The sequence below is a fragment of the Bos grunniens genome, chromosome 3 (genome assembly GCF_055505025.1).
Source record: "Bos grunniens cultivar Pamir isolate PY7600 chromosome 3, Bosgru_T2T1.0, whole genome shotgun sequence".
NCBI classification, from domain to species: Eukaryota; Metazoa; Chordata; class Mammalia; order Artiodactyla; family Bovidae; genus Bos; species Bos grunniens.
Window position 1 is genome coordinate 48,394,324 of NC_141167.1, and position 26,506 is coordinate 48,420,829.

Sequence of the window (26,506 nt, forward strand, 5' to 3'; positions counted from 1 at the left end):
CACACTGGTCAGAATGGCCCTCATCAAAAAGTCTACAAATAATAAGTGCTGGAGAGGGTGTGGAGAAAAGGGAACGCTCTTGCACTGTTGGTGGGAATATAAACTGATACAGCCACTATGGACAACGGTATGGAGATTCCTTAAAAAACTAAGAATAAAACCACCATATGACCCAGCAATCCCAATTCTAGGCATATACCCTGAGGAAACCAGGGTTGAAAAAAACACACGTATCCCATTGTTCATTCCAGCACTATTCATAATAGCTAGAACATGGAAGCAACCTAGATGCCCATTGACAGATGAATGGATAAAGAAGTTGTGGTACATATTCACAATGGAATATTACTCAGCCATAAAAAGGAACACATTTGAGTCAGTTCTGATGAGGTGGATGAATCTAGAAATTATTATACACAGTGAAGTGAGTCAGAAAGAGAAAGATAAATATCATATTCTAATGCACATACACAGAATCTAGAAAAATGGTTCTGAAGAATTTATTTACAGGGCAGAAATGAAGAAACACACATGGAGAACAGACTTACAGACATGGGGAGAGGGGAGGAAAGGGTGAGATGTATGGAAAGAGAAACATGGAAACTTATATTACCATATGTAAAATAGATAGCCAACAGGAATTTGCTGTATGACTCAGGAAACTCAAACAGGGGCTCTGTATCAACCTAGAGGGGTGGGCTGGGGAGGGAAAAGGGAGGGAGGTTCAAAAGGGAGGGGATATATGTATCAGTTCAGTACAGTTCAGTTCATTCACTGTCATGTCCGACTCTTTGCCACCCCATGAATCGCAGAACACCAGGCCTCCCTGTCCATCACCAACTCCCGGAGTTCACTCAAACTCAAGTCCGTCGAGTCAGTTATGCCATCCAGCCATCTCATCCTCTGTCGTCCCCTTCTTCTCCTACCCCCAATCCCTCCCAGCATCAGAGTCTTTTCCAATGAGTCAACTCTTCGCATGAGGTGGCCAAAGTACTGGAGTTTCAGCTTCAGCATCATTCGTTCCAAAGAAATCCCAGGGCTGATCTTCAGAATGGACTGGTTGGATCTCCTTGCAGTCCAAGGGACTCTCAAGAGTCTTCTCCACCACCACAGTTCAAAAGCATCAATTCTTCAGCACTCAGCTGTCTTCACAGTCCAACTCTCACATCCATACATGATCACTGGAAAAACCATAGCCTTGACTAGATGGACCTTTGTTGGCAAGTAATGTCTCTGCTTTTGAATATGCTATCTAGGTTGGTCATAACTTTTCTTCCAAGGAGTAAGCATCTTTTAATTTCATGGCTGAAATCACCATCTGCAGTGATTTTGGAGCTCAAAAAAATAAAGTCTGCCACTGTTTCCACTGTTTCCCCATCTATTTCCCATGAAGTGATGGGACCAGATGCCATGATCTTCGTTTTCTGAATGTTGAGCTTTAAGCCAACTTTTGCACTCTCCTCTTTCACTTTCATCAAGCGGCTCTTTAGTTCCTCTTCACTTACTGCCATAAGGCTGGTGTCATCTGCATATGTGAGGTTATTGATATTTCTCCCGGCAATCTTGATTCCAGCTTGTGCTTCTTCCAGCCCAGCGTTTCTCATGATGTACTCTGCATAGAAGTTAAATAAGCAGGGTGACAATATACAGCCTTAACGTACTCCTTTTCCTATTTGGAACCAGTCTGTTGTTCCATGTCCAGTTACCTATGGCTGATTCATGTTGAGGTTTGACAGAAAACAACAAAATTCTGTAAAGCAATTATCCTTCAATAAAAAATAAATTAAAACAATTAATAAAAACAAAGGGTTACTGACAAAAAGATTGATGTGTAAATAGAGAATAGGAAGTATTGGAGATTTAAAAAAAGGAAAATTAATTTTGAACAGAGTTAGAGTTTATTTTCGGAGAAGGCAATGGCACCGCACTCCAGTACTCTTGCCTGGAAAATCCCATGGATGGAGGAGCCTGGTGGGTTGCAGTCCATGGGGTCGCTAAGAGTCAGACACGACTGAGCGACTTCACTTTCACTTCTTACTTTCATTCATTGGAGAAGGAAATGGCAGCCCACTCCAGTGTTCTTGCCTGGAGAATCCCAGGGACGGGGGAGCCTGGTGGGCTGCCGTATATGGGGTCGCACAGAGTCGGACACGACTGAAGCGACTTAGCGGCAGCAGCAGCAGAGTTTATTTTAATTTGTCTGAGTTCTATCTTATAAAATTGGCCCATTCGCTTTTGCATAAAAATAACAACATTCTGTGAATAGCCTAACATTGTATATGAATAAGATACATGCTACTGCACTATATAACTTTTATGAATAATATTGTGCTTATGTTATATCTGCATTTTTCCAGTTTAGGGCCTCCACTGGATTCATTAGATTCTCAATGGATTTGGTAACTGTGCTAATTAAGAGCCATGAATTTCACTTCTTAAGTAGAGCTTGCTCTGAGTTTCCTAGGCCAAGTCAGCAACATTGCCAGTCTCTGTATTCCCACTACACTCTGTTCCTACTTTGTGCTGATTAAGTTTTATTGAAAATTTTGTTTTATTCCATGTCACTGGATTATGGTATTACTCAGGACAGGAAGTATATATTCAGTATACATATTAATTATCATGCCCTTACAAATGATAGGTGCTGACAAAATATTTTATGAGTGAATAAATGGAAATGAATACACTTTTTATTTACTTAAATTTTTTTTTCCTTAGGATCCTATGTTTATACAAAAAATGACTCTATGTGGGAAGGTATGTCCTTCTTCATTGTTAGTAAAGGGAATTGATCTCTAACTGGTGAAGGCCAATCATACATGAATGAATTGTATGTGAAAGTTTTTTTTTTTTCCCTAGTACCAAATTAGCTGTCAACTGTAAATTATAAAAAATATACTTTACAGTATATATGGAATTTAGAAAGATGGTAACAATGACCCTATATGTGAGACAGCAAAAGAGACACAGATATAAAGAGTAGAATTTTGGACTCTTTGGTAGAAGATGAGGGTGGAATGATTTGAGAGAATAGCACTGAAACATGTATATTATCATATGTGAAATAGATCACCAGTACAAGTTTGATGTGTGAAAGAGGGCACTCAAAGCCAGTGCAGTGGGACAACCCAGAGGGATGTGATGAGGGGGAGGTAGGTAAAAGGGGGGTTCAGGATGGGGGATACATCTACAGCCATGTCTGATTCATGTCAACGTATGGCAAAAACCACCACAATATATACGTAATTAGCCTCCAATTAAAATAAATATATAAAATTAAAAAAATATATATATATACACACTTCACAGTATATTGAAATTAGAATCATTTATGCATAGGAGAAATAGCAATTAAGCCCATTTCATTTAAATTTAAAACCACTTAGCTTTCTTTATAGTCCAAATCTCACATCTATACATGACTACTGGAAAAACAAAAGCTTTGACTAGACGGACCTTTGTTGGCAAAGTAATGTATCTGTTTTTCAATATGCTGTCTAGTCTGCTCATAGCTTTTCTTCCAAGGAGCAAGCGTCTTTTGATTTCATGGCTGCAATTGCCATTTGCAGTGATTTTGAAGCCCCCCAAAATAAAGTGTCTCACTGTTTCCATTGGTTCCCCATTTATTTGACATGAAGTCATGGGACCAGAGGCCATGATCTTATTTTCTAACTGTTCAGTTTTAAGGAAACTTTTTCACTCTCCTCTTTCACTTTCGTCAAGAGATTCTTTAGTTCTTCTTCACTTTCTGCCGTAAGAGTGCTGTCATCTGCATACCTGAAGTTATTGATATTTCTCCCGGCATTCTTGATTCCAATTTATGCTTCATCCAGCCTGGCATTTCTCATGACATACTCAGCATATAAATTAAATAAACAGGGTGACAATATACAGTCTTGACATACTCCTTCCTCTATTTGGAACCAGTCTGCTGTTTCACATCCAGTTCTAACGTTGCTTCCTGACCTGCATACAGATTTCTCAGGAGGCAGTTCTGGTGGTCTGGTAGTCCCATCTCTTTCAGAATTTTCCAGTCTGATGTGACCCCACAGTCAAAGGCTTTGGTGTAGTCAATAAGGCAACAGTAGATGTTTTTCTGGAACTCTCTTGCTTTTTCAATGATCCAATAGATGTTGGCAATTTGATCTCTGGTTCCTCTGCCTTCTCTAAATCAAGCTTGAACATCTGGAAGTTCACCTACTGTTGAAGCCTCACTGGAGAATTTTCAGCATTACTTTGCTAGTGTGTGAGAGGAGTGCAATTGTGCAGTAGTTTGACCATTCTTTGGCATTGCCTTTCTTAGGGATTGGAATGAAAACGGACCTTTTCCAGTCCTGTGGCCATTGCTGTGTCTTCCAGATTTGCTAGCATTCTGAGTGCAACACTTTCACAGCATCGTGTTTTAGGATTTGAAATAGCTCAACTGGAATTCCATCACCTCCACTAGATTTGTTCGCAGGGATGCTTCCTAAGGCTGACTTGACTTCACATTCCAGGATGTCTGGCTCTAGGTGAGTGATCACACCACGGTGGTTATCTGGGTTGTGAAGATCTTTTTTGTACAGTTCTTCTGCTTATTCTTGCCACCTCTTCTTAATATCTTCTGCTTCTGAAGACTATTTCTGTCTTTTATTGTGCTCATCTTTGCATGAAATGTTCCCTTGGTATCTCTAATTTTCTTGAAGAGATCTCTAGTCTTTCCCATTGTATTGTTTTCCTCTATTTCTTTGCATTGATCACTGAGGAAGGCTTTCTTATCGCTCCTCGCTATTCTTTGAACTCTGCATTCAAATGGTACTCCTTTTCTCCTTTGCCTTTAGCTTCTTTTCTTTTCTCAGCTATTTGTAAGACCTCGTCAGACAATGGTTTTGGCTTTGTGCATTTTTTTTTTCTTGGAAATGGTCTTGATCCCTGCCTCCTGTACAATGTCACAAACCTCTGTCCATAGTTCTTCAGGCACTTGGTTTATCAGATCTAATCCCTTAAATTTATTTCTCACTTCCACTGTATAATCATAAGGGATTTGATTTAGGTCATACCTGAATGGCCTAGTGGTTTTCCCTACTTTCTTCAATTTAAGTCTGAATTTGGCAATAAGGAGTTCATGATCTGAGCCACAGTCATTTTCCAGTCTTGTTTTTGTTGACTGTATAGAGCTTCTCCATCTTTGGCTACAAAGAATATAATCAATCTGATTTTGGTATTGATGATCTGGTGATGTCCATGTGGAACAACTTCTCTTGTGCTGTTGGAAGAAGGTCTTTGCTATGACCAGTGCATCCTCTTGACAAAACTGTTATCCTTTGACCTGCTTCAAGGCCAAATTTGCCTGTTACTTCAAGTAGCTCTTGACTTCCTACTTTTGCATTCCTGTCCCCTGTAATGAAGAGGACATGTTTTTTGGGGTGTTAGTTCCAAAAGGTCTTTTAGGTCTTCATAGAACCATTCAATTTTGGCTTCTTCAGCATTACTGGTCAGAACATAGACTTGGGTTACTCTGATACTGAATGGTTTGCCTAGGAAATGAACAGAGATCATTCTGTCGTTTTTGAGACTGCATTCAAGTACTGCATTTCGGACTCATTTGTTGACTATGATGTTGACTATGAGTTCCATAAAAACATCTATTTCTGCTTTTTGAATATGCCAAATTCTGTGACTATGTGGATCACAACAAATTGTGGCTTAAAGAGATGGGGATACCAGACCACCTGACCTACCTCTGGAGAAATCTGTATGCAGCTCAAAAAGCAACAGTTAGAACTCGACATGGAACAACGGACTGGTTCTAAATCAGGAAAGGAGTATGTCAAGGCTGTATATTGTCACCTGTTTAATTAACTTGTACACAGAGTACATCAGGAGAAAGACTGGACTGGATGAAGCACAAGCTGGAATCAAGATTGCTTGGAGAAATATCAATAACTTCAGATATACAGATGACAGCACCCTTATGGAAGAAAGCAGAAAAAAAAAAAAAAAAAAAAAACTAAAGAGCCTCTTGATGAAAGTGAAAGAAGAGAGTGAAAAAGTTGGCTTAAAAGTCAACATTCAGAAAACTAATTTCATGGCATCCTTTCCCATCATGTCATGGAAAATAGATGGGTAAACAATGAAAACAATGACAGACTTTATTTTGGGGGGCTCCAAAGTCACTGCATCTGGTGACTGCAGCCATGAAATTAAAAGACACTTGCTCCTTAGAATAAAAGTTATGACCAACTGAGACAGCTTATTAAAAAGCTGAGACATTACTTTGCCAACAAAGGTCCATCTATTTAAAGCTACAGTTTTTCCAGTAGTCACGTATGGATGTGATAATTGGACTATACAGAAAGCTGAGCGCCAAAGAACTGATGCTTTTGAACTGTGGTGTTGGAGAAGATTCTTGAGAGTCCCTTGGACAACAAGGAGATCCAACCAGTTCATCCTAAAGGAAATCAATCCTGAATATTCACTGAAAGGCTTGATGCTGAAACTGAAACTCCAATACTTTGGCCACCTGATATGAAGAACTGACTCATTTGAAAAGACCCTGATGCTGGGAAAGATTGAAGGCAGGAGTTGAAGGGGACAACAGAGTATGAGATGGTTGGATATCATCACTGACTCAATGGATATGAGTTTGAGTAAACTCTTGGGAGTTGGTGATAGACAGGGAGGCCTGGTGTGCTGCAGTCCATGGGGTCTCAAAGAGTTGGACAGACTGAACTGAACTGAGTTTCAGTCCATTTTAGTTCATTGATTCCTAAAATGCCAATGTTCACTCTTGCCATCTCTTGTTTAGCGATAGTGAAGTCTCTCAGTCATATCCGACTCTTTGTGACCCCATGGACAGTAGCCAACCAAGCTCCTCAGTCCATGGGATTTTCCAGGCAAGAATACTGGAGCAGGTTGCCATTTCCTTCTCCAGGGGATCTTCCCAACCCAGGGATCGAACCCAGGTCTCCCGCATTGTAGGCAGACACTTTACCATCTGAGCCACCAGGGAAGTCATCTCCTGTTTGACTACTTCCAATTTCCCTTAACTCATGGATCTATCATTCCAGGTTCCTATTGCTCTTTATAGGATCGGACTTTACTTCCATCACCCATCACATTCACAACTGGGTGCTATTTTTGCTTTAGGTCCATCTCTTCATTCTTTTTGGAGTTATCTCGCCATTCTTCTCCGGTAGTATATTGGGTACCTACCAACCTGGGAGTTCATCTTTCAGTGTTATACCTTTTTTGCCTTTTTGCTTTTCTAACCTAGCACAAAGTAAGTCAGAGATTTTCATGTTGCTTCTGCTAAGTCATGTCAGTAGTGTACGACTCTGTGTGACCCTATAGATGGCAGCCCACTGGGCTCCCATCCCTGGGATTCTCCAGGCAACAATACTGGAGTGGGTTGCCATTTCCTTCTCCAGTGCATGAAAGTGAAAAGTCAAAGTGAAGTCGCTCAGTCGTGTCTGACTCTTCGCGACCCCATGGACTGTAGTTACTAGGCTCCTCCGTCCATGGGATTTCCCAGGCAAGAGTACTGGAGTGGGTTGCCATTGCCTTCTCCGAGATTTTTCATACTGAATCAGAAAACCTTCAGTGAGCAGGAACATGACTTAGGAATTCTCTTTTGTTGAGCAAAGGAATGAGGCATTTGACTTTCTGCATATTCACATCTATAGCTATTTCATAGTCTTCTCCATCTGTTTGTGTTTTTCATTTTTATTTTGGCTTTTTTGAACCTTTCCTGAACTTTCAGTCTGAGGAAATAGATTCTTTAGAGCAGTTTATTATTTAACTTGCCTGGCTCAGTTGTACAAACTAAGGTGCATGATTTCAAACAATTAATTTTTGAAGTGAATTTTATTTTTCAAAATTGCTTCCAAACACATTTAATTAACATCTATGAAGATAATGGCATCTGGTCCCATCACTTCATGGGAAATAGATGGGGAAACAGTGGAAACAGTGGCAGACTTTAGTTTTTTGGGCTCCAAAATCACTGCAGATGGTGATTACAGTCACGAAATTAAAAGATGCTTATTCCTTGGAAGAAAAGTTATGACCAACCTAGATAGCATATTCAAAAGCAGAGACATTACTTTGCCAACAAAGGTCCATCTAGTCAAGGCTATGGTTTTTCCAGTGGTCATGTATGGATGTGAGAGTTGGACCGTGAAGAAAGCTGAGTGCTGAATAATTGATGCTTTTGAACTGTGGTGTTGGAAAAGACTCTTGAGAGTTCTTTGGACTGCAAGGAGATCCAAGCAGTCCATTCTGAAGGAAATCAGCTCTGGGATTTCTTTGGAAGGAATAATGCTGAAGCTGAAACTCCAGTACTTTGGCCACCTCATGCGAAGAGTTGACTCATTGGAAAAGACTCTGATGCTGGGAGGGATTGGGGGCAGGAGGAGAAGGGGATGACAGAGGATGAGATGGCTGGATGGCATCACTGACTCGATGGACATGAGTCTGAGTGAACTCCGGGAGTTGGTGATGGACAGGGAGGCCTGGCGTGCTGCAATTCATGGGGTCACAAAGAGTGGGACACAACTAAGCAACTGAACTGAACTGAACAAATATCATGGTTCCCTATTTATTTATATATAACTGTTTTGATGATAGATTTCTACTGTAAAGTTAGTTTTCCAGTCTCTGCTAACCAGCTGGTTTTCATCATAAACACACAATATTTCATTGTTAATATGCTGTGGGATTTTAACCAGTGTTTGAATTTCCATCTATACCATCTATACAATACAAATACCATCTTTGAATACATTATCTTCCTTTTTTGTACATCAAATAAAAACTTCTCCCTAAGATCCATTTTTAAAAGTTCTCTCTCTACATTAGGTCAGAATTCTAATGTAAGTTTGAGCAGTTATGATTTTCAACTTTAGAAGAGGGCAGAAATCACTAATTACCCCTAGAGATCAAAGGAATGGTATTTCATTTGCAAATACATTCAATTTATGAAGGCTATAGTACTCAAGTAATAATATTAACACATATGGTGCTTCTCATCTTCAAAGCCTATTTCTGAATATTAAGTAATTAGCAGGATTACACATTCAATAGGTGACATGTGAACCATAGACTTTTCTAAAAAACTATGGTTTGTGGCAAACTGTGTACATATTCATTGTGCATAATAAATACCACAAACTTGTATCTCTATTAGTCATTATAAATGTCCGCTCAAGTTTACTATTATAAGAATAGTTCCTGAAGATAAAGATGAAGTTTACATTATTTTTGTCTTTAATGAGTTGCAGGCCTTTTGAACAAGGTGTTTACACTTAGCTTCAATCAACACAACTAAATCTTTACCCTGTATTGGCATTTTTTCCTTCTCTACTGTGATTCTGTTGACCCATTCTAGAACTCTCTGCTGTTTAAGCACTTGCCTTTGATTCTTTGGAGATAAAAATGTAATATTTTTTTTTTTAAATAATGACAAAATGGAGGAAGTGAAATATACCTGAATATTCAGTTACATAGATTATGTCTTGATTTCAACATTCAGAAACACCAAATGCTATTTTTGACAACTTTTTGTGAAAAAAGGGTGGCTTCTATTCTCAAATATATATTAAATGTTTATACTGAAAGAGTCAGTTACTAGGCAGGTTGATAAGAAGTCTGGGGTCCCCGAGGAGGAGAAAGGAGTATGAGGCTCTCAAGGAGGGGATAGGGGTCTGGAATTCTTAAAGAAGAAGAAAGGACAAACACCTTTTTTTTCTCTACATTCCCTAGTCTTAGTCACATAAAACATTTTTTTCTTTAAGCCTGGAACTAATGATTACACAACAAATAACTCAGTTTTACTCTGTACTGAGGATTATATAACAACAATGTATCCTGCTTGAGGACAGTTTCTCCTTCTTGAAAACCTTCTAGCTCATCCTGTTATCTTAAAATGTAGATTATGGGAGTGGGTCTAGTAAGAGCTTTACAACTTTGAGGCATTCTTTTGATTTATTTGTAATAACTAATTAAAAATGTATATAACTCCCTTGCTAATACCAGCCAGAGGGACACTCTCCATCCCCCTTCTGATGTCTGTGTCAGAAGCTTTCTCTGTCCCTTTTCATACTTTAATAAAACTCTGTGACACAAAAGTTCTTGAGTGATCAAGCCTGGTCCCTGGTCCTGAAGTTAAATCTTCTTCGGAGATCATGAATCCGACATCATTCACTGTAAGCTATCAATACCAAATAATTTTTTTTTTTTAATCAATAAGGATGTTTTGGGAAAATATACAATACAGTTTGGCCAAAATCTTTTTTGTAAAATAAAATTCACATTACACATGCTATCTGTACAACCTAATTACTTAGCCCTTTGGAAAGCATTAAAAAAAAAAAAGGAAGTTTAACATACAGAGAAATATGGCTTCTAGTACCAGGTCTGAAAATAACTAGCTCTGTTACTTTATTATTATTATTTTTTAATCTTTCTGGCTTCCAGTTGCATCATTTTAAAATTCTGGAGTTAATCCCATGATTCTATGATTTGAATGTGTATTTTTCTTCATTTCCTATTTATTATTCTTACTACATCAGTAAGTCAGTAAGCTCTCTGAAAGATATGAGTATATATTATGTGGGATTTGAGTTCCAAAAGGATAAATTAATGGGTCAATAACACTTCTTGATGTTTTGATTTTAACTAATAAACTATTCCTCTTAAGGTGTTAGTCTATTTTTCTCTTGTGAGGATCTTGCTTGATTCAAAAGGGAGACTGAGTGAAGAGACCTTAATTTTGCACATGCCTGAAATAGAATGAGAAACTTACTATTCATTTATTGATTTTTTTTTTCCTTTTTCCTGGCAATTTAAAGGAGGGTTATTTTGCTAATGACCACAAAGAGGATCAAAGGGAAATTCTTGGCTTGGCCTGGATAAGCATATGAGAACAGTTTTTCTTCAAAACTTCTCAGTGTTAGTGATTTCCCAGACACTGTGCTGGAAATTGAAATTAGAATAATCTATCTAGTAAGTGAAGTCCCTGCTGGAATTATAACTTTATATGTTCATCAAAGTGATAAGAATATCATTAGATTCTCATTGTTACTATTTTAAGAAGTATTATCTTCACAGATCTATGTCCTTTGATTACATTTAAAATGTAGAACAGTAGCCACTAATGAATTTTATTGAATCAGTTCCTTTTCAGTACACATAACAGTGTTTTAAGTAAAAATAGGGTGCAAAAGTTAACTTTTGTTTTGAAGTCTTTTTGAACCCTATTTTCTCTACTTGCTCACTAATATGTCAAATGATTTACCTTCTATTTACTTTGCTTCTGAACCATTTTTCTGATTCCACACAGGTAAATTGCACAAGTTCCTTCATGTCCATGAACTACTGTTCCTTGGTTAAAATTCTTTGTCAAGACTCTCTGTAGTTAGAGCCAGCCCTCTCTGCTTTGTGCTAGCATAGCCCTTGATATATTTTTTATACCTCTGCAGTATTCATTCTTCTTTAAAGACCTTCCCACACACACCTCTTCGCCTGAAACTTCCTGAAAGGGGCAGCAGTAACTTATTAGTTTTCTAAGTATCTGGTAATATAACTGGTACATAAAATTATTTGGGGGATGAAGGATAAATAGATGGATAATATAATGAACTGCAAAACTTGCTTACCATAGTCTAAATTTTAGTATAAAAGGAAATCCTTGTTACGTTCATGGCTATGAAATTTAGATCATGCATTACTGGGATACATTTAAATTAAACTACATACTTTTAAAAACATTTTAAACAAATGTTTTCTACACCTTAGATTGGCACAGGTAATATTCTGTACTAGTCCGTGTAACTGGATTCTACAGAAACATTCAAATGCCCATATATTTCCTTAGGCAACAGTTTCAAATAAGCCCATTTGATGCTAATAGTAAAGAATCAGACTGCCAATGAAGCAGATGCCAGAGACATGAGTCTGAACCCTGGGTCTGGAAGTTCCTCTGGAGTAGGAAATGGCTACTCACATCAGTATTCTTGCCTGGAAAATTCCAAGGACAGAGGAGCCTGGCAGGCTACAGACCATGGAGTTGCAGAGTTGGATATGACTGAGCATGCACACAAATACGCTATCACAATTCCCTTAGCTTAGGATCTGGCTGAAAATAAAGATTTCTCCATTCTTCACTCTCTACCACTATGTATACTTGAAAGCCTGCTGGACCTAAGATATAGACGTTATCTTCCTCAGCTCTGCACAACTCAAGAGGAGACACCCACAAAACTTGCCCCAACATCCACTGTTAATGTTTGGTCTGCTGCAACAATGCCAGGTAGCTTAAACAACAGAAATGCATTTTCTTACAGTTTTGGAGACTAGAAGTTCAAGATCAAGGTGCCAGCAGGGTCAGTGTCTAGAGGGCTCTCTCCTTGGGTCACACAGAGCGGCCTTCTTACTGTGTCCTCACACGCCAGAAAGAAAAACAGTGCTACTACCTCTTCCTTCTTTTATAAGGGCACCAGGCCTATGGAATTAAGGCCTCTTAACAACCTCATTTAACCTCAATTATCTGAACTGATCTCCTAAAGTTTCTATCTCCAAATACAATAACATTGGGGATCTTTGGGTTGGGAGCTGGGGCTTCAACATAAATATTAGGGGACACAATTCAGCCTGTAACATACACACTCTGATGTTCTCATGCATTTCTTTTTCTGTTATTTCTTGACTTAATTGAATACACCTGGACATAATATACCTAACAAGACACACCTTTAAGTTCAGAGAATACATTTGCCTTTGGGGTTCAGATCTGGGTATTCTCTTTACATGCAAATTTCACCATCCCAATACGAGATGAATTTTTGCTCATTATGAGTGAATTATGACTCGTTCTGGCAATTTGGAATGAAATGAAGGAACCATCACAAATGGACCTCACAAACTTTTTGCATTTGAAAGTGCCAAAAGTAGAGGAACTTGGCAAAGAGTACCACAAGAAAGACTTCTTTTATAAACTCTAACATTAGAACCCAAAGCATACTTTGGTTAGATTCTATGATGTCTGGCATGCTATCTGATTATCAGCAAGTTGAAGGGTTTCAGTCTGCTGATTCTGTCAAAAATTTCTGGAAATTCAAGTGGTCTCTGAAGAAGCACAGCAGTAAAGTATATAGTAGGGAGTTAAAGAAAAATGTAAATAGTTTTGTTGATGTCTAGATTGTTCCATGTGTTCCTTTTAAATAACAAATACTAGGCTCCATGTTATCATTCCAGTATTATCTTGATGAGCTAGGCATTTGCTATAGCTGTCCTTTTAAGTTTTGTGTTATTAGGTAGGCAAATATTTCATTTATGCAAGGTAAGCTTTACACTGCAGAGGCATTGCTCTGAAAAAAAATCAATATGTATTTTAAATTACACATATAATTGTTTTGTGTTTTGGTGCCTAATTCCTCTCCTTGAAATGCATGAAAAACATTAAAATGTTCAAATTGTTTCCTTCAATTCCTTTTATGCACTTTTGTGGGAGGAATTAACCTCCACACTCTAAAATGATTGTATGTATAATATTAAAAATGGAACATCTCATTTCCTTTTTATATCTGTTGTGGGGATTGTAAACACCAGAGGTATCTAATGAAGACCTTACTTTTACAACATCACAGAATGAAAAAGGCACATTGGAAATACAACTAGAAGCTTGTCTTTCAGATTGGTCCCTAGACCTAGTGAACACATTGATTTTTTCCCCCCATTTTTATTGTTGTCTTTATCTTACTTCAAACTTCTAGTGAATTTAATGTGATAAGGTGTCAATAAAGCAGCTGCATAGAGGCCATCATCTAGCTGCAACTTGAGCCTTCTTTATTAGAGTCTTTGATTATCTAGTTTTAAGCCTCGGAGGTAAGGATTATGTGCATCGAAAGTCAGTAAATTCTGTCTATAATACAAGTCCACAAAAAATAGTCTAATGACCACTAACACTACAGACCCTCCATCTTTTTTTTTTTTTTTTTACACCCCTTCTCTTGTAGGCCATTAATTCTTTGGGGGTTAGGAGGGTAAAAATTTCTTTGCCTCACCAGGCCTAGCTGCTGCTTATCAGATCCAGACACTCTTTCAAATAAAATCTGATTTACTCATTTCACTTATAAATTATAATTACTTAAAGTTTAAAATATTTCCTTTTGTAGTATTGTTGACTTTATCCAATATACAATTATAAGCACATGGACAATCTTGCCAACAATTTTTTGACAATAATACACAATTTTTAATACATAGCTTGAGTAAATAATAATATATAAAGTATTAATAGCAAAGTTAAGTAGACTGATTTCCTCCCTTTTAAATTTCCAGCTCCATAAAGCACAGGGAACTCTATTCAATGCTCTGTGGTGACAAAGACGGGGTAGATGCATATGGGTATAGTGTGTGTTAGTCACTCAGTAATTTCCAACTCTTTGCAACCCCATGGACTGTAGCCCACTAGGTTTCTCTTTCCATGGGATTCTCCAGGCAAGAATACTGGAGTCAGTTGCCATGCCCTCCTCCAGGGGGTCTCCCCGACTCACAGATTGAACCCAAGTCTCTTATGTGTCCTGCATTGGCAGGTGGGTTCCCTACGACTAGCGCCACCTGTGTGTGTGTCTATGTGCATATATATATATATACATATATACCTGATTCACTTTGCTGTACAGAAACTAACACAACATTGCAAAGCAACTAAACTCTAATAAAAATAATAAATAAGTAAATAAATATAATTCTAGCTTTAGTTTATTGAAGATTGAACTACCATGAATATTCATTCAACAAATGTGTTTCAATAATTATAAATTCAAGTACTTTTAACACATTTGTATGCATGCATGTTAAATCTTAAATCATTTTCTCTAATCGATATTTTACAGACATAAATCAAATAGCAAAAATCACATCTGGAGAACGTGACTTGCAACTTCTGTTTCACACAACACCGGTGTCCCTTCCATTGACAGGGCCTGAAGCATTTTAGGTTTAAACACGATTTACACAGAAACTCAGACTTTAAGATTCCATCTTGCAGTCCTGACAAAGTAATTGGCTGGAAAAATTATAATAAAATTTTCATAAAGTTCACATTCATGAAGTGACAAAAATTGCTTTTAGGAAATTACGATATTAATAATTTACACTCATGTCAATAGCATTTCCAAAATAACTCAAGCTCTCTACCTCGAAAATTATGAATCTACTTTGATTTTTCTCCCACACACAGACAGTTAAACACAACGAGAGACATTGAGATCTAGATACAGATTATTCATTTAAGAAGATAGCTTCTTGTTTAATTAGAGATTTATCATTTTAACTAGCTGTACTATTGCTCTGAATTAGTTTTCGAGGGTTTGCAGAATTAAAGATGGTAAAAATTGATGAACCTTAGCTGTATTTCCCCCCGAAGGGTACAAACTTTTATCACATTTCAGATGCAAAACACAATTAGCCTCTAACCTAACCATGTTAATCTCCTTGAGTTAAGCTTATGTGTTTCTGCTTGTCTAGAAACTTTTAATGAAAGATCTATGTCTTTCACAGCCAATTTTAATAACCTCTTTATTTGCATCTCTGCCCTTGTTTAGAGGAGGGGTTAATACAATAAGCTCCCAGATTATAGAACACTCTTTAAAAATTGAGTATAAATAAAATTCTGCAATGTTCAGTTGGAGCAGCACTCAGCAGGAAACGGACATCAACAATAAACATTTTTCAAGTTCCGAAAGTTTCCTTGTAATTAACTAAGAGGACTACATTAGTGTCATCTATTGTGTTCCATTCTGTAAATTCAACTCCTGGCATTAAGCAAGGTCATTTTGATAAGACTGAATTTGAAAATTTCATTTATTTTAAGGATAAATATTCCTTTAAAGGTGATTTTTTTTCTCAACAAAACTGTTGCAACTTATCCTAACATTTTCTACAGCAATGCTCACCTACTTCCAAACTATATTTTCTGCTGTGCAAAGGTTGTGGTTGGGTAAATATATCCTGTCTCAAAATGGGAAATAAATGGTCACTTGTGGATTTCCCCAGTCTGGGTTAGAATATATGTCATAGTTACTCCTTGGTTTATGGTGGTTGGTGGTTTAGTCACTAAGTCGTGTCCGACTCATTGTGACCCCATGGACTATAGTCTGCCAGGCTCCTCTGTCCATGGGATTCTCCAGGCAAGAATACTGGAATGGATTGCCATTTCCTTCTCCTTACCTCCAATGAAATGTTTGATAACTATTGTGGGCATTCAAGTTTTATCTTGTAGGAAGGATTTAGGTTAGATTATAAAAGAATAAAGAAAGAGAGTAAAAAGAAAATCAACATCCTCCATTTCCACACTAAAGACTTAAAAGTTGTTTTCTGTGGTCCAGAATTAGCTAAAATATAGGAACACAGTAACCTGATTAACCTCTCACTGTACTGATAGTCTAGCACAATGTAATCTGTTTTGTTACCAATGGTGTGCAATTACTTCCTCAAAATATAATGGAGAAATTGTGCACTGAAAAGTGGGTTTATTTTGGATATTTAATGGGAATTTTCCCCAGAAATACCACACATAGAATTTTGAAATTTAAAATCAATACAATAACATCTTCTGACAAATAGCATCACTTTTTTGTTTCAGTCACTGAACAAGGAAATGCCCACATCCAGAGGCTGTGCCTAATTCAACATTCTACACGTAGCATAGTGTCTATCTTATGAAGATGAAGATAATCCATAAAGATTTATTCAATGAAGACTGAATACATGAAAAAACATAAATTTCAAAAAAGATTTCAGAAATTTCAGCCTCATTCAAGTAATTTATCTACAATTATGTCTATTATTGGTATACATTTTCTTGCCTCATGGAGATTCTTAATGTTCTACAGTCAATAAAATCATATTCTACAAGGAAGAGCCATATGACTCTGACACCAAATTATGAGCAATGCAGACCCTATTGTGCTCCTTTCTCAAATTATTTCAGGATTCTTACAATGGACTCATTGCCTGAAGTTTCCTCCTAGTTCAATCCTTAACCCTAGGCTATTTCCCCCATTGCCACTTGAGATAATTTTCTACAACATGGTTTCATTCTTACCTTTCCCTAATAACAGTTTTGAAATAGCTAGGATACCACTGCTTCAGAAATAAAGTCCAAGCTACACAGTACACTCATGGCAAACAGATAGGGAAACAGTGGAAACAGTGACAGACTTTAGTTTTTCAGGCTCCAAAATCACTGCAGATGGTGAATGCAGCCATGAAATTAAAAGACGGTTACTCCTTAGAAGAAAAGTTATGATCAACCTAGACAGCATATTAAAAAGCAGAGACATTACTTTGCCAACAAAGGTCTGTCTAGTTAAGGCTATGGTTTTTCCAGTGGTCATGTATGGATGTGAGAGTTTGACTATAAAGAAAGCTGAGCACCAAAGAATTGATGCTTTTGAACTGTAGTGTTAGAGAAGACTTTTGAGAGTCCCTTGGATTGCAAAGAGATCTAACCAGTCCATCCTAAAGGAAATCAATCCTGAATATTCATTGGAAGGACTGATGTTGAAGCTGAAACTCCAATACTTTGGCCACCTGATGCGAAGAGCTGACTCATTTAAAAAGACCTTGATGCTGGGAAACATTGAAGGCAGGAGGAGAAGGGGACAATAGAGGATGAGATGGTTGGATGGCATCACCAACTCAATGAACATGAGTTTGAGTGGACTCTGGGAGTTGGTGATAGACAGGGAGGCCTGGCATGCTGTAGTCCATAGGGTCACAAAGAGTCAGACAGACTGAGCGACTGAACTGAACTGAACTGAACACAGTACATTATTCAAGATTTTTCCTGAATGGGTCTGAACTTTAATTTCTTGAACTACAACTCTAAACAAAATATACTTATAGCCTGTATATAAAAATGTTCTTAAGAATTACAAATTTACCTTTCTCTCAGCCTTAGTTTGGGCTTCTCTGGTGGCTCAGATGGTAAAGAATATGCCTGCAATGTAGTAGACCCAGGTTTGATCACTGGGTCAGGAAGATCCCCTGGAGAAGGGAATTGCTACCCACTCCAGTATTCTTGACTGGAAAATCCAATGAATAGAGGAGAATGGCGGGCTACATGGGTTGCAACGAGTTGGACACGACTGAACAACTAACACTTTCAGTTTGTTTCTTCTGCCCACAAAATATTTCTCCATTTCCAATCCTCATTATTCAACTCTCAAACCCAGCTCCAATATCACCCATTCTTTGAAGCCTTCCAGAATCATTCAGGCAGAGTTTTTCACTCCCTAGTCTGTGATATGATAATATTTGCTATGTATTTCTGTGACAGCACTGACCATATTCAGTAACAGTATTTGTTAGGTGCTATAACTTGGCCTACATGCATTTATGTCTCTCCACCTTCTGAGAGGAAAAAAGACTCCCCTTATTCATCTTTAAATGCCTAGCTTCTAGAACAGTGTGAAGATGCAAATGAGTTCAATAACTATAAACAGAGCATGAAATAAAGAGGTCACAAAGAACTTTGGGGACACATTTTTTGCCTAGTGACTAGACTGATGGACTCCCAAAAGACACATGCAGCTTCCTGAAGTCTTTTGTTGCCAGTGTCAGAGAAAGAGAGCTCTGCAGGTGTCTCAGTAGCCTCTTGCTGGCAAATCACTTTTCAGTATAAAGTAAATGCAGATGGACTGCTCCTCTAATACCTGGGGCAAGAGCCAGCTTGTCAACTGAGCTGACCGTAGTGGCTTCTGCCTGTCAAACCCCAAGTGGGTATGTTTTCCCAAGATAACTTGCACTGAAGGAGAAACCGGGGCCTGCTCACAGACTCTTATTAACCAATTTTATTTTATATTACTTTCCATGACCATTTTATTGTGTAATATGTTGTGTTTTCTTTTATTTTAATTTTTATTTTATATTGGAGTATATTTGATTAATATTGTGTTAGTTTCAGGTGTACAGCAAAGCAATTCAGTTATATATATGCACGTATCTATCTTAAAAGGGTATCCACTTTCAGAGAGAATTTATCTCCAACTCTTTTCTTTCTTCATTTGGAAGGACACACATGAGTATCTAAACTGAGTGAAATGATATCAATCAATGGTATTAAAAAAATGCAAGGGGAGGCAAAGAAGGAAGTTCTTCCTATATGCTGAACTTTTAAAGATTCAAATGTTTTGGAAAAGTCTGGATGCAGCATATATTTTGAAACAAATTTGAAACAAATAAAGCTCAATTTGGATTCAAGTTATTCATGAATCAGGATCATTAAAAAATGTATATGATACATTTACAAGTTTTAAAACTAAATATTCTCCTTGAGTAACCTATTATTCCCTTGATTCATAGGCACTGTGTTTTATATATTTATTCTCCAATCCTCTAAAATTCTGTACAAAATAAGATAAAAACTCTGGACTTCCATAATTTAATTGACTTGAAAGTGAAAGTGTTAGTCACTTAGTCATGTCCAACTCTTTGTGACCCCATGGTCTTTAGCCCACCAGGCTCCTCTGTCCATGGGATTCTTCAGGCAAGAATACTGGAGTTGGTTACCATTTCCTTCTCCAGGGGATATCCCCCATATCCCCTGCATTGCAGGCAGACTCTTTACCATCTGAGCCACCAGGGACTTGTCCCAGGTCAAAAGTGGTAAATGACAGAGCCTGAATTCAAACCCAAGTCTCACGTATACTAAAGCCACTTTTATTCCCAGCACATTATGAATCTAGGGTGTAGTTTCTATTATAATTATAACTGTGTAGACAAAAATGCAGATGAAACATTTTAGCAGCTCATAAAAGCATATGACATGCCATCCTAAAATGAGCATCAGGGGGTTATCCAACATGTATTGGGTTGGCCACAGAGTTCATTCAGTTTTTTCTCTAAGATGTCATGGAAAAACCCAAACAAACTTTTTTGGCCAACAACTGCATATGTGCACAAATTGAAACATGACTGTTGGCCCTCAAAGCAGTAACCAGCTACAAAGCCAAGACCAGTGTTGATTACATGGCTATGTGCTCCTCCTAAGATTTATAACCAAGAATCTCTCTCCAAGATGTGTTCTTCCATACATTAGATATAATATAGTTTTCGACAACTAATATCCTATAAAATAATACATAGTGATGAGATGGCTTTATAGACCCAATTTTAGCTTAAAGAACAAAAAGTTGTGCTTATAAGTTGTGTTTATAAATTTTCCTATACTGGAACAAAAAGAAATATCTAAAAGTTAAAATAATTAAAATAAGAAAAAAATCCTCCTTTCTTATATTTGTTTTACTAAAAACTGTGATATCCAGGAGGACAAGGCTTTAAGTCAGGTGCAGAGAAGTGATGGGTAATTAAGTCTGTGTCATTTATTCTGAAGAAAGAAGAGTCCTTTATCACAAATTGTATTGCCTGTCCAGTCTCTCGGAAAGAACATTTTCACTTTGCCTTTTTCTCTTCAGTTATTAAAAATAAGCCCTCCAAATACAGAAACCAGACACAGTTACCCAAAGGAAAGAAGCCCTCTAATCCTCTCTCCAGGCATGTAGAGGAACTGAGGCTCCTTTACTTCTGAGGCTTTGTTAGTGCCCCAATAACTGAAGCAAGATAAACTCTGCCTGAACAAGCAATATGTTGACAGTGTTTGTGCAAAAGCTCCTGTGGCTCGGCCAGCTGGGATCAAACCAGAGAGCAGTGGCCCTGAGTGCCATGGCTTCCATTATGCTGGCCCCATTCTTTCATCAGCAGTATCCAAATACAGTCATTCCTCTCTAGTTAAATTTCTGCCCAGAATAGGCTTTTAATGGAATTTGTGTTTCTAAAGAATATGCTTTCCAAAAAACAAAAAAAAACAAAAACAAAAAACAAAATGTACACTGTATCCCTTAATCATCTCAGATGAGAATCATCATTCTTATTTTTACTATTGTCACTAACCCTAATTGTTCTTTCAACACTGCAAAGTATTTTTACATTCTTCATTCTGTATTATTCCTACAGTAATCTTATGAGGCAGAGAAGGTCTGTTTTCTTGTTTTCTTTCAATAAATGAGCAAACTAAGAAACAGAAAGTACACATCATTCAGTCTAGGGTCATGACATTTATTTGCAGTGTCTGAATTATAAATTATCATTAATTTCAGATCTTATTACTAGTATTATTATTAGAATGCATATATAACTGCAGATCAAATATCAAACATCCTGGAGAAAACAAATTATAAGCATCCCAAATAACCACTATTACTTTATTGACAGTATATATAGAATATAGGTCTGCATGCATGCGCAAATGTGTCTGACTCTTTGCAACCCCATGGACTGTAGCCAGCCAGGCTTCTCTGTCAGTGGAATTTTTCAGACAAGAATACTGGAAAGTGAAGTGTTAGTTGCTCAGTCATGTCCAGCTCTTTGTGACCCCATGGACTGTGTAGCTTGCCAGGCTCCTCTGTCCACAGAATTTTCTAGGCAAGTATATTAAAGTGGATTGCCATTCGCTTCTCTGGGAGATCTTCCCAACCCAGGGGATTGAACCTAGATCTCCTGCATTGCTGGTAAATTCTTTACCACTGTACCACCTGAGTGGTACAGCACTTGCCTGCCAATGCAGGAGACATAAGAGATATGGGTTCTATCCCTAGGTTGGGAAGATCCCTTGGAGAAGTGCATGGCAACCCACTCCAGTATTCCTGCCTGAAGAAACCCAAGGATAGAGGAGCCTTCCAGGCTACAGGCCATAGGGTCGCAAAGAGTCAGACACTACTGAAGTAACTTAGCACATACACAAGCACACACACATACACATTATATATATATATATATGTATATTTTTCATATACATATACAGTAAAAGCAGGCATATAAAAAAGTATAATCATCAGTGTCTCTTTTGCTGTCTCATACACAGGGTTATTGTTACCATCTTTCTAAATTCCATATATATTGAAACATGTAAAATATGTATGAAACGAGATGCCAGTCCAGGTTCGATGCACGATACTGGATGCTTGGGGCTGGTGCACTGGGACGACCCAGAGGGATGGTATGGGGAGGGAGGAGGGAGGAGGGTTCAGAATGGGGAACACATGTATACCTGTGGCAGATTCATTTTGATATTTGGCAAAACTAATACAATTATGTAAAGTTTAAAAATAAAATAAAATTAATTAAAAAAAAGTATAATCATACAAGATTGCAAACTATTTTTTCATCTTTTATGGGACATCATATTTATATTTTGTGCATTTGACCTATTATTTTCTAAGGATAAATTAGAAGATGTGTAACTTTTGAGTCAAAGAGGGGGCAAAGTTGTAAGGATCCTATTAAGTCTGTTGACCCAGCTAAATCACCCAGTTCCTCCTTAAAATTTTATATTTCTTTGGAAATCATTACCCTACTACACCAATAGTTTAGTGACTGGCTGTAAATAGGGATTGGGTTTGGATTCATCAGACTTGGGTTTGTTTCATCAGAATACCATATCTACCTAACCATTTCCTATCCACAGATTTTGAAATGAAACACTGGCACTGCTCATCATCTACCCAAACTTCAAACAGACAAACAATCAATCTGCAGGAGACTGCTTTGGGAGCTGAACACCTTCTCCATTTTCCTACTCAGAACCATTCCCAAAAGTAGGAGGAAAAACTTGAATTGCAGTAATGGCAGTTAAAAAGACTCTGACTATGGTTCAGGTTTGGCTGAATTAAAAAATAAAGCATGAAACATTTAGTATAGTCAAATCAAAGATGCTCATCTTTCTATTAATATTTATATAAGTGAAATGTCATGAGTAATAATTCCCATTTTGTGCCTAGCAATGCTGTGAGTGTTTTATCTACATTATTACATGTAATATTCACAACAGCCCCATGAAGTGCTATTTCTAATTGTCGTTTTGCCCATAAGCAAAATTAGGCTTAGAGATATTAAATGACTCCTCACATAACATTAAGTTAAAAAGTGACAGAGCCAGGAATACAAATCAAGGCAGCCTGACACCAGAGTGCATACATTTCACCAACTTGCAATTGAAAATATGTATTTTTTAAATTCTCCTTCACTTACAATAAAAGTATTCCTTTAAGTATTAGTTAGAATATATAGAAAAGTATACAATGCTTATAAGGTATTTACTATTTGTCAGAAGTTTTTATAATACTTTGTGAGTCACTTTTAAAGCACTACATATACCAGCTTTACAAATGAGATTCAGGCATAGAGAATAACTTTCCTCAAGGTCCTAACCAACAAATGGTGGAGATGGGATCCAAATCCAGACAGCTTGGCCTAGATCCAAGGGATTAACTTCTAAACTCAATTACTAAACTGCTTATCATTAACATTCATTTCAATTTAAACATTTTCCACCAGCAAAATAATTGTGTAAAATGAGGTCTAAACACATGGAACGAGTCTGACACCCATGGAGGCTTGCAAACGAGACCAGATTTTAACTTTTTAGTGTAAAAAGAGAAAGAATAATGATTGTCTGTATGGACTGAATTTTCTCACTTCAAAATTCATGTTGAAGGCCTAACCCCCTATGTGACTGCATTTGAAGACAGGCCCTTTAGGAGATAATTAAGGTTAAATGAAGTTATGAGGGTGGGGCCCCTAATCCAATAGGACTGGTGGCCTTCTAAGAAGAGAGACATCAAGGATGTGTAAGCACAAAACAAAGGCCATACAAGATGCAGTGAGCTGATATTTGTCTGCAAGCTGAGAGGTCTCAGGAGAAACCAAACCTGCTGGTACCTTGATTTTGGAGCTTCCAGTCTCCAGAACTGGAAGAAAACTTTTCTATTATTTAAGTAGTCTTTGTTATGGCAGCCCCAGCTGACTAAGATATTCACCAAAATATAATATAAATCTGGTAACTAAAGAACAGGTGGGGGTGGGGGAGAATGTCCTAAAAAGAATTTTAAAATTAGATGGAATGCTAGTGAAACATTTCCAGAGCAGGGGAGGATATGTTTTAGGCCCCCAACACCCTTTGAAAAATTTGCCAAAAATTCCCAATATGATCACACAGGCATTCATTTACCCTACATTTATTTCATGCTAGATGCATCACACCTGGTTAAAGCAGTAGAGAACTACCTTTGTAGTTGCAGCAACATTGGTGACAAAATAGCAAGTTCTGCAAACATGAGAAAGATCAACTTGATTTGTAAACCAAATTATATACCTTTTAATTTTAAGATCCTAACTTAACTCATGAATCTTTCATACTTGGTAATACCCTGTACATTAGAGATTTAAATTTTGTTGTGGTGTAACAGTATCTGTATATGTTCAATTTCCATTACTCTTAATGAGTGCTCTGCTCAAACTGGTTTGTAAAATGTTGACAGTGTGAAATGCATTCTGATTTTATGTAAAGATGAGATTCATCTTGCCATACCTCAAGCTCCAAACAGAAGATAAAATGCATATTTTAACACCATAACCATTTCTTACTACAGGAAAAAATTGACTAGATGTCTACTCCAATTTTAAGCAGTACAACTTATTCAATTTATAAAACTTTGAAGATAAGGTACCATAATTTACAGATAATTTACTTGCTCCAAATCCTTCTTGAACTGTGGTTTTACACTGAGTGATTTCCCTAATCTGTGCTTGAGTTTGTCAATTTTGTTGTCCACTCCAACAAGAGGCATAGTCAGTGATGCATAATGATATCAGGTTTGTGGATCTGAATAGATATGACATTCTGGGGAAGAAAAAAAATCAAACTGTTCTTAAAAGATACCATTTGAATTAAATTGTTTAAAACTTTTATTCTATTTAAGGCATGGGAATAAATAGCTGATATCCATTTTTAAATTTGGTTGAACTGGGTATAATACCCATTGATACTGAAGTTTGTATGCATTATAAAATATCTGATGAACACTTTCCTACCAGAAAGTATCAAAGTACAGTTCTTGTTCCTTTACATCTTATGCAGGGGCTTTGACATTAAGCTGTGAAATGCTTATGGACAAGTTTTTCTTTAGCACTATACTGCACAAGAAAACTAGCACTACAGAAGAGAATCATATCTTTTTAGTAATCTCACAAAATACAATTAGTGTTTCACTGACTATAGTTCAGTACACTGTATCATGTCAGTGGATACATAGATGGGTAAGAGGAATGAAGAAATGGATAGTTTATGAATTTTAGCATGTGCAATTCTACTTTAATGCTTTAAAAAGGTTGCATAAGATACCACAACTTCCTGAAGTAAAATACAACTTTATATAATTGGAAGTTATTTTAACAGAAGAGTACCTTTGTAAGTAGGTTGAAAATATTTTACCTGAGCTAATAACTGTTGATACTTATCATTAGCAATTATATAATAATCTTATTAAATGACTCATCTCCAAATACCACCTTGGAATTATCTTTGAGAAATTGGATAGATAAAAGCATATATTGATATTGAAATACTTAATAAATGTAATATAACATGTTTATTGTAAGTATAATAAAAACTTAACAGGAAGAAAATCTAAGGATATCAGTCAACTAACATCTGGAAAAATTATTATTTTTCTTGGATAAAGCACTGTGTTTTATGGTTATTATTGGCTAATAAAGAAATTTTCAGATTTTAATAACTAAATAATTAAGCTAAAATAATGTCCTTTTATTATATATCTTTTAAATCAATGAAAGTGTCTAAAACTACTCATGTTTGTTATAAGAAGAAATCTTAAGGTAGTTTATATCATATTGTGTATACATGTCATAAGTCTACTGCTGTTGCTGCTGGTGCTGCTAAGTGGCTTCAATCATGTCCGACTCTGTGCGACCCCTAGATGGCAGCTCACCAGGCTTCCCCATCCCTGGGATTCTCCAGGCAAGAACACTGGAGTGGGTTGCCATTTCCTTCTCCAGTCTACTTCTATTACCTGGCAAATGAATACCCTCCTCTCTCCATCTCCACTCCTGCCATGCACACTATCTCTGCCTTCTTTTCTTTCTCTCTTTATTCAATATTCCTTTCAAGTATTCTGTGCTGAAATACCACTCTATAGTACAAAAAAAAATGGTATCCTATTAAAAGAGTTTGTTTTGTATCTGTGTAATTGAGGTCTACTGTGTGAACACTAAAACTACTCTAGAAAGGACATTTGAGTACTCCACTGATTCTACTTATTAGAAAACCTGTGGCACACTGATGATCTAGTCATTTCAGAACTGCATGATATGTTACTTGGCAGTCTGTGAATGTAATGCTCCTTCTTTATGGCATATCAAAACTCAGAGATAAAACCAAATATGTGTCTTCATATTTTAGTTCTATTAAAATAGGTTGTATTAATTTTTCTCATGGTCATGTATGACTCTTGTTAGTAATGTAATGATTTATTTATATCATAATCTCTAACCCAGGATAATTTTAAGATTATTTTAATTCCATGGAAAATTAAAATTTATTTAGCTTTTAAAATATATGTTGCAAAATTCCATAGACCTGGAAGCTGATTCTCAGATTACTATT

At 37.0% G+C, this 26,506-nt stretch overlaps 1 protein-coding gene across 11 annotated transcripts in view; it reads right to left on the minus strand.

The window, feature by feature from the left end:
- NEGR1 (neuronal growth regulator 1) overlaps positions 1-26,506 on the minus strand; it is a 1,037,762-nt gene that overhangs the window by 760,243 nt on the left and 251,013 nt on the right. The window contains exon 1 of one of the 11 annotated variants that reach the window (XM_086390577.1): positions 12,322-12,525. The exons of 8 other annotated variants lie outside the window; for them this stretch is intronic. The gene's annotated coding sequence lies outside the window, so the exon portion shown is untranslated. Of the gene's footprint in view, positions 1-12,321; positions 12,526-26,506 lie in introns of those variants that run through there. 2 more of the 11 variants (XM_086390571.1, XM_086390576.1) reach the window with 2 other exon arrangements.